Genomic DNA, 8,542 nt, shown 5'->3' on the forward strand with positions numbered 1-8,542 from the left:
TTTTGATCATGTTTACATGGAAAAGCGCTATATAAATATTAAATGTATGTATTCATGTATGTATATTAAACATGTTCAAAAATGTGATTTTCTTTTAACTCAGATACCGCCCACCAAGTGACTTTTTGGTTTTCTTTCTTCAAATGGTTTTAGCTCATTCATGCATGAAAGAGGAATAATCTAAGTTATTTCAAATGAACAAGGAAACCCCATGCTTTACATTGAAAGGTCATTTGACTATTGTATTTGCGATTAAGGCATTATGAATTATCTGTAAATCTCGTTTTCGTATTTTGTGGGACGCACTGTACATGTCATATTTGCGATAACAGTTTTAAGCTCCCGAAACCATTCCATTTGATCGGCTGGTCATAAACTTGATATAGAATTTGTGCATCAAATATTATGATAAGCCTTTTTTAAACAGGCCCAGGTGTTGTTTATTATACAAGAGAAATTAAAAAATACAGTATCTTTCATTTTCTAAGATACAATTTTGTCTACTTCTGACAAAGATGATTCATCACTTTAAAGTCATATCGCTATTTATTAGATAAACAAGCTAACAAGCAAATAATCTTTTAAAAAAGTTCAAATGAAATGTTGGGTCGAAATGGCAAATACATGTTTAGAGGTAAAATATTACAGAAACATTTGTGTATATTGGATGAATATAAGGTTTCATGGGTAGAGATTCGCACATTAATTAAAATCTACAAAGTATTTGGCTATTCATTTTTATTACGGATGCGGAAGTTGATATAAATAATGTGTTCATGTAGGTATATGACCATCATATATTGTTGTTAAGTCATTCGTAAAAAGGAGTAAAAAATGATTGAATACGCAATACACATACTAGTAGTCAAGGGAATTATTTATCAATAAACAAAAGGAAATACTAAGCAGTACAATACAAACAGACCATGTATTAGGAAAGTATAGCTTCGAAATAAAATAGACATAAACAATAGTCAATAATACTGTGACTTATTAATTTGTTTGGATGAAAAGAAATAAAAATAGATCATTTTGCATAAAAAACCTATTCATTAAAAAGCAAACAAACCAACAAATATCACAACCTCGTATTCTGAGCAAATTAAAAGAAAAAACCCTTTATATATACCTACGAGGGAGACACATTATGGTTATGATGGAAAGTATTTTCGATGTCTTATAACCATGGTAACGAAAACAATGCTAATGAAGACAATGCTCTTTACATCTGAAAGGTTTTCCCTGTACTAATACAGTGTAAAAAATGAAGTGCTAATTTAGCACTTACAGTGCTTGTATAATGACTGCACTACGAGTGCTGATTTTCTAATTCAAATTTAAACTAGAAAATCAGCACTCGTAGTGCAGTCACTATACAAGCACTGTAAGTGCTAGATTAGCACTTCATTTTTTACAGTGTACCTTGGTCACATTTGTTCTACGGCGGCCATAGTCGAAAACAGCCGTTTTAACATTGTTTGTACCAACTACATAGGTGGTTTGAATTAAAATTAATAAAACGGCTGTTTTCGACTCGCCGTACGGCCGCCGTAGAACAAATGTGACCAAGGCATAAAGAACAGACAAACATACGGGATGTGCCACAGTGTGGAACGCAATGTGAAACCCCCTACACACTGTTAAATGTTTCAACACTGTGAATAACATATTTACATGGTCTTCTCTACCACTGTGATGACACTGTGAGACGCTATGTTCTTTCTGGCGGCATTAGTATTCACTAAAATCACTTTTTAGAGGTTTGTGTAAAACATTTTACTTTTTAGTATAGCGATACACTGACAGTAAGCAAATGGCAAAGTTGATTATTTTTTGCTTTTGGTGAGTTACCCCCATTACACCAACGATACGTCCATGCAGTTCTCGGTACGTCAAAGAAAATGGCCATGACGCAGTGGGAACTGCTGCAGCGTACTGAGGGCGTAGCGAGAACTGTTATTGACGTGGCAAAGTCTGCATGATCTCCGAAAACAAATTTTCCGCTACGTGGACTTTGAAAATGTCCAAAGTCTGCGTAGCGGAAGCGCCGTCTGAACCGAGCGTAGTAATGACGCACTAAAGACCTAATAACAGCTTCATAGACGTAGCGGCCACCGAAAGAACGTGGCAACAACTCTGTCCATGTCTACTGTACTACCACTACGCGGCAACCACGTAACTCGGTTGGCTCTACGTCCAAATAGACAAAGGTACAGAAAGTCGCGCAATCTGCTGCACTCTTAAAAATATTGGGCAAAAATGCTCCATGATGGTAATTATGTATCCAACCAACATTGGGCATTTCTTTTGGTCATTATTATCTATCCAGTGTGATGAAAATTTTGCTCATTCTTAAGTAATTTCTGCTTATTTTTTAACCTTACTGGACAATATGCTTCCCGCATTGGGTAAAATACCGCCCAACATAACTACCCTCGTGCTGGTTAAAATTGTGCCCAATATTTTTTACAGTGTGGATGTAGTCGAACGCAGCGGGAACCGTTCCTATGCAGCATGGACCGGCTCTGCGCGCAGAATGAACTTAGTGGGCACACCACACACGCAGCATAAACGTCACATTAACGTGATGCGGACGTAGCACGCACGTGACAATTTCACATCTTTCGAGAAATTCAAACAAAGTTGGCGCCAAGTCCCAGGGTTTCTTCTGAACTTCAAGAACGTAGCGGGAACTTCGTCTGGTGTAAGGGGGTATTAGGCACCCCCTTTAAAACAAAGTATCTCCCACATTGCAAGCGTGAATCAAATTGTGGACAATGCCTTTTCTTCAAGAAAGAAAGGGTTTTGCAGGGAGTAAATAAACAGGACCAAAGTTCATGTTACAGAACTGCAATTCCTGAGTAATTTTAGGTGGGTTTTTTGAGGGGGGGGGGGTGAATGAATATTGTAGGATTTATAAAGCGCTTTTTGTCTGAGGTTAGAAATCGTTGCTATTATTAACCCGGCTATATCAGATAAAAATTGACGTTTTGTTTGCACTTCCCAACAGCATATCTTCGAACTTTCCCGTCGTACCTGACTTATATGACCCAATTGACGAACCGAAAAAAGAATACCTAGGAGAGAGAATGTCTGACAAAATTTATGATTATTATAGAGTCTCTTAAAAAAAACCGCAACAGTGCAACCTCTTATCCGCCCACTCGAAAACTTGACTAACCGTGCAAATACCTAATACTAACATGATCTCTTTTGTTCGTATACTGGTTATGTTCTGAATGGATGTCTTGTATCAATACACTCAAATACGAATGATTGGGAAGACCCTGGATAGAGCCTAACACATTTTGCATACACCTTTTCAGTTTTCGTTTCATTATTCATTTCATTTAGCATGAAAGCCCTATGGGTGAAAATTATAACGCTCCACGGCGTATCCACTTTTGACAAATGTGCTGTTAATAACCATCATGATATCGTGGGAATAGAGAAAGATTATAGGGGTAACTTAAATCAAGATTCGCAAGAGCCGTAGGCATCCTCCCTTTTCGAAAATATACGGGCAAAAATGCCTTTGCCAGGATTTGAACACGGACCCCAGCTAGAACGGCGGTGCTTTAACCACAAGACCATAGAAACGGGTTCGTGGCTGGGCGAATGAATCCGATCCAATCGAGGAAATAAAGATAACTATACAGTAAATGTATCGATACGAAATACTGCGTATTAGTGCGGTATGGTGTGTCATCCCGTAGGACTAGCGTGCCAAAATTGATTTTTTGGTTGTTTTGGCTTCAATAGGGTCCCCTTAGACCAAAAACGATGGGGGTCAAATTTTCAGACCCCTCCTTCCCTTTGTGGGGGGTCCTTTTTGGCGCCATATTGGCCTGTACAAAGCCCAATAGGATAATCCATTGTTTTCAACCTTATTTCTCACTATTTTTCGCCAATTTTATTTTTAAGTTGTCTGAGGTGTATGAGAATGAATATTTGATGATGTTGTGATGTCAATGTTTTTTAACTTTTACCATACGGGGGCGGATTTTGCGAAAAATGCCCAAAAATTGTAAAATATTACCCCAAAATGGTAATTTTCCCCCTTTTTGGCACTAGAATTAGGACTAAAAGATTAAAAAATGAAGTGCATATGTCTTGTTGTACAGTCCAATAACAGAGGAATACATCACATGTAATTTATATAATTATTATTGGTAAATTAATGTAAAAGTCACCCCCATTTTAGGATTTTATGTAGTGAAAACCTAACTACAACACTAGAGGGCGCCATAACTTATCATGATGATATTAGTGTGGTACGGTATGTCATGACACAGTTCCTGCAGGATTTTTGTGCCAAAATTGTTTTTTTTTTAGGATTCACTTGGGTCCAATCTACCACGAAATGATAGGGTTCCAATTTTCCCCACCCTCACCCACTGCCTGAGGGGGGGTCACCTATATCGAGACCCATTAAAATCAGGAGTATTAGTAATTTTGCGCCCGGTTAAACAATGAATTATTTTATGGTATTGTATCATCCCTAGACAGCTAAAATTGCCTATATCTGAAGGCTTCAAGTTGGACGAGCATCCTACCAACCATATCCCCTACCCCCCCCCCCCCACTGACTGGCATACAACTTTCACCATTCGGCCACTCGTTCTAGAGTACAATTTACGATTAAAGGACTTCTATTCGAATTGTCAATTATGTACTTCTCGGCTAATTTCCAATTACTGATAGACAGAAAAAAACACATAAAATATAATTTTAGCCCCCCACACAAACACACACACGCATATATGCACATATTCATTATTGAAATAACATGTGATGTTTAGAGAACTTCCGAACTTACATTGTTTTTCAACAGTTGTTAGTATTAATTGACCTCAGGAATAATATACTAAAAATCTACCAAAATCTGCATCAGGGAAAGTGGTTATTTTCAAGATAGTATCCAAGATGGCCACCATTCACTTAAAATTAATGAATACGACTCACTCATTATCCACCCTAGAATCCTAATTAGTTTCATACTCCATGGTCTAGGAGTTAAAATAATTTGTTGACACAGGGTAGAGTCAGTGAATATTAGGACCCCAGGATACCTGGAAAATATAAAATGGCATCAAAAAAGCCTGCCGTGTGCTAAAAATCCGCAATTTGGTTTTGATTCAATGATTTTAAGGGTGAAGTAGTGAATTGGAAAAAAGGTTACAAGGACAGTGAGTGGTCTGGTGGGTCCAAAAATCCATGATGGCTTCAAACTTTAAGAACGACTGGTGATTCTTTCTTTTGGTAAATGATATACACCATAGGGGATGGTTTAGCGCGTAAGAAAGGATCACCAGTCGTTCTTAAAGTCACTCTTAACTTACGAACAGCTTTATGAAACGGCCCCCAGTTTGGTGTCTAAACCAATGGTTTCAAGGGTCAAATAAGACATTTGGATAAGTAAATAAGGGCTGTCAGTGGTAAGCTATGTCAAAAAATGCGTCTAAATTGACTGTGGTTCTTTAAAAGTAGACATAGTTTATTAGAAATGCACATTGTGGATTTGATTTTGGTGTCTACACTAGAGTTTAAAGGATCAAGTATTGTTTCAAGTTGAAAGAACAGTCGGATGTCAAGTTTATCAAAAATCCAAGATTGCTTAAATGACTGATATTACTTTAAAAGTGGATATAGAACATTAAACATACACCTGGGGATATTATTTTGGTGTCTACACTAGTATTTCAAGAGTTGAAATTAAAAATACATATTAAGGACTGGCTACAATGACTATGCAGTTATCCATTTTGACTTAAAATCCAAGTGGGCTTTAAAAAAATGGGTTCCAAAATAACTACTGTTACTTAAAAGTGGAGACATTATTCAAACAATACCAACCTGTGAGAAATATTTTGGTGCCTACACTTATATGTATGGGATAAGTTATATTGATTCATGAGTTTGTAATAGCACCCACTTGATGATTTTTTTAATCTACCATGGATTTTAGACAAAATGGAAAACTAAATATGCTTGTTATTTGTTGAATGTATTATCTAACCCTTTATACCACCATGAAGACATCCAAATTATTCCTCAAATATTAATATTGTATAAACTCTGACCATTATTAATGATTATAAGGAATCATTTTAGATGCCATTTTGAAAACTTTCTTGGATTTTCAGGCAAAATGGACAAGTGCATATCTTTGTAACTAATCGAAAGTATTATTATAATCATGAAACCATTGAGTGGACACCAAAATCATATGTCCTTGGTGAATTTTAAATGAACGATGTCCATTTTTAAGTAACAGCATTCACAGATTTCTTCACGACATCTTGGATTTTCCGACATAGACCAATGACTGTCCTTGTTATGATATGGTAATATTAATAATATAGGTATATTTACCTAGGGAAGCCACTTCAGTTCTAAAAACTGTTCTCCCAGCGGGCCTTGCCATTATTATTACCCCTGCCTTAGATGGGCTGCCTAGGCGCTTTAGCATTCAAGGAATTCCTTCGCGCATTCAGGGAATTTCTACCGGGTACCCATTTACCTCACCTGGGTTGAGTGCATCACAATGTTGATAAATTTCTGGCAGAATGAAGCTATGCCATGGCTGTGATTCGAACCCACGACCCTTTCAAAGTCAAAAGACCAATCCACTGGGCCACAACACTCGAACGGTTGTAACTAATTTTCTGACTTTAAAAAAAATCATGGTTTAAACATGAAACCATATTCTTGATGGATATTACATGTCCACTTGTAAAGAACAGTGGCTATTTTATACTCTATTGTTTAACATACTCGACCAACGACTCTCCTTGTAACTTATTCTAATGTATTATTAGACTCACTTTTCCATGGTAGTCACACACATTCATATTCCCGGATATTGAATGAACTATATCGGTTTTTCAAGCAGCAACAGCAATTTAAAACTCCATTTTATGAAGCCATCTTGGATTTTTTAACATACCGGACCACCGACTGTCCCGGTATGTTGGGTCCAAGATGGCCTCCAAAAGTTGAATAAATAAAGAAAGGAAACGGTATTCTTGTCCCAATTATGATCGTTGAAACCATGGTCTAGACACCAGTTCCATCTATCTCAGGTTGATATAAAATGTGCTATGTCCATTTAAAGTATCAACAGCCATTTTAAAATCCATTTTTGGAAGCCATCTTGGATTTCTGGGTCCTTGTAACTTTTCCCGATATACTTCTTTACCCTTAAAAATCTTTGAATAGAAACCAAATTAAGGTCAAGTAAAAAAAAATCCAGGATTTTTTTATTTTAGCCCAAGGCAGCCATTTTGCCCCCCCCCCAAACAAACAAATTAGATGCCCATACTATGAATCGGCATTGGAAATAATTGCTCTTGAAATGTCTTGCAGCTTTCAAATTTATTGATAAACTTACAGTACCTAGAATTTGATTTTTTAGGGAAGTGCTTATCATAAGTTATGGCGCCCTCTAGTGTTGTAGTATGGTTTTCACTGCCTTAAATCCTGAAATGGGGATGATTTTTACATCAATTGATTAAAAATAATGATACACATTACATGTGATATATTCCTCTGTTGTTGGATTGTATAACAAGACATATTCATTTCATTTTGTAATCCATTTGTCCTAATTTTAGTGCCAAAAAAGGGAAAAATAATATTTGGGGGCAATATTTTACAATTTTGGGGCATTTTTCGTAAAGTCCGCCCCCGTATGGTAAAAGTTAAAAAACATTGACATCACAACATCATCAAATATTCATTCTCATACACCTCAGACAACTTTAAAATATAATTGGCAAAGAAAAGTGAGAAATAAGGTTGAAAACAATGGATTATCCTATTGGGCTTTGTACAGGCCAATATGGCGCCAAAAAGGACCCCCCACAAAGGGAAGGAGGGGTCTGAAAATTTGACCCCCATCGTTTTTGGTCTAAGGGGACCCTATTGAAGCCAAAACAACCAAAAAATCAATTTTGGCACGCTAGTCCTACGGGAGCTGTGTCAGTGACATACCGTACCACACTATATTGGATATAGACAAAGAATACATCTTTGCGAGATAATGCATTGAGTTCCAACAAAAAGTTAATTCCAATTGATGTACAGTATATTCCGAATTTTCGATGCAACCCCAAGTCTACGTCAGGGATATGATACTTAAGCCCGGCTCACTCTTTGCGATTCGTTGTGATCCGAATTTCAAAGATGTGGTAATAACATTTGATAAAAATTATGAACATTCCAACCAATAAAATATTATCGGTCAGAATAGTGGTAGGGCTACTGAAATCGAATTTCAGTCTTGTTCCAGTCTTCCTGTTGAGAAACGGCAGATTCAATTCCAAATTGTATTGGCATCATCATCGGCTGCGACTTGGAGCCGATTTGGACACCATTCCGCGACAGGGCTTGCCGCATAGCAAAATTATGATTTTATTATTCCTAACGTATGCCACACTTCAAATAAAACATCTTTACTTCTTGGAACTTTCACATTTAGTGATGTGATCTATTAAAAAATCGTATGACGTAGTGTGCAATGGGCTTTAAAATGATAAGG

This window comes from Lytechinus variegatus, chromosome 11, assembly GCF_018143015.1.
Source record: "Lytechinus variegatus isolate NC3 chromosome 11, Lvar_3.0, whole genome shotgun sequence".
Classification (NCBI taxonomy): Eukaryota; Metazoa; Echinodermata; class Echinoidea; order Temnopleuroida; family Toxopneustidae; genus Lytechinus; species Lytechinus variegatus.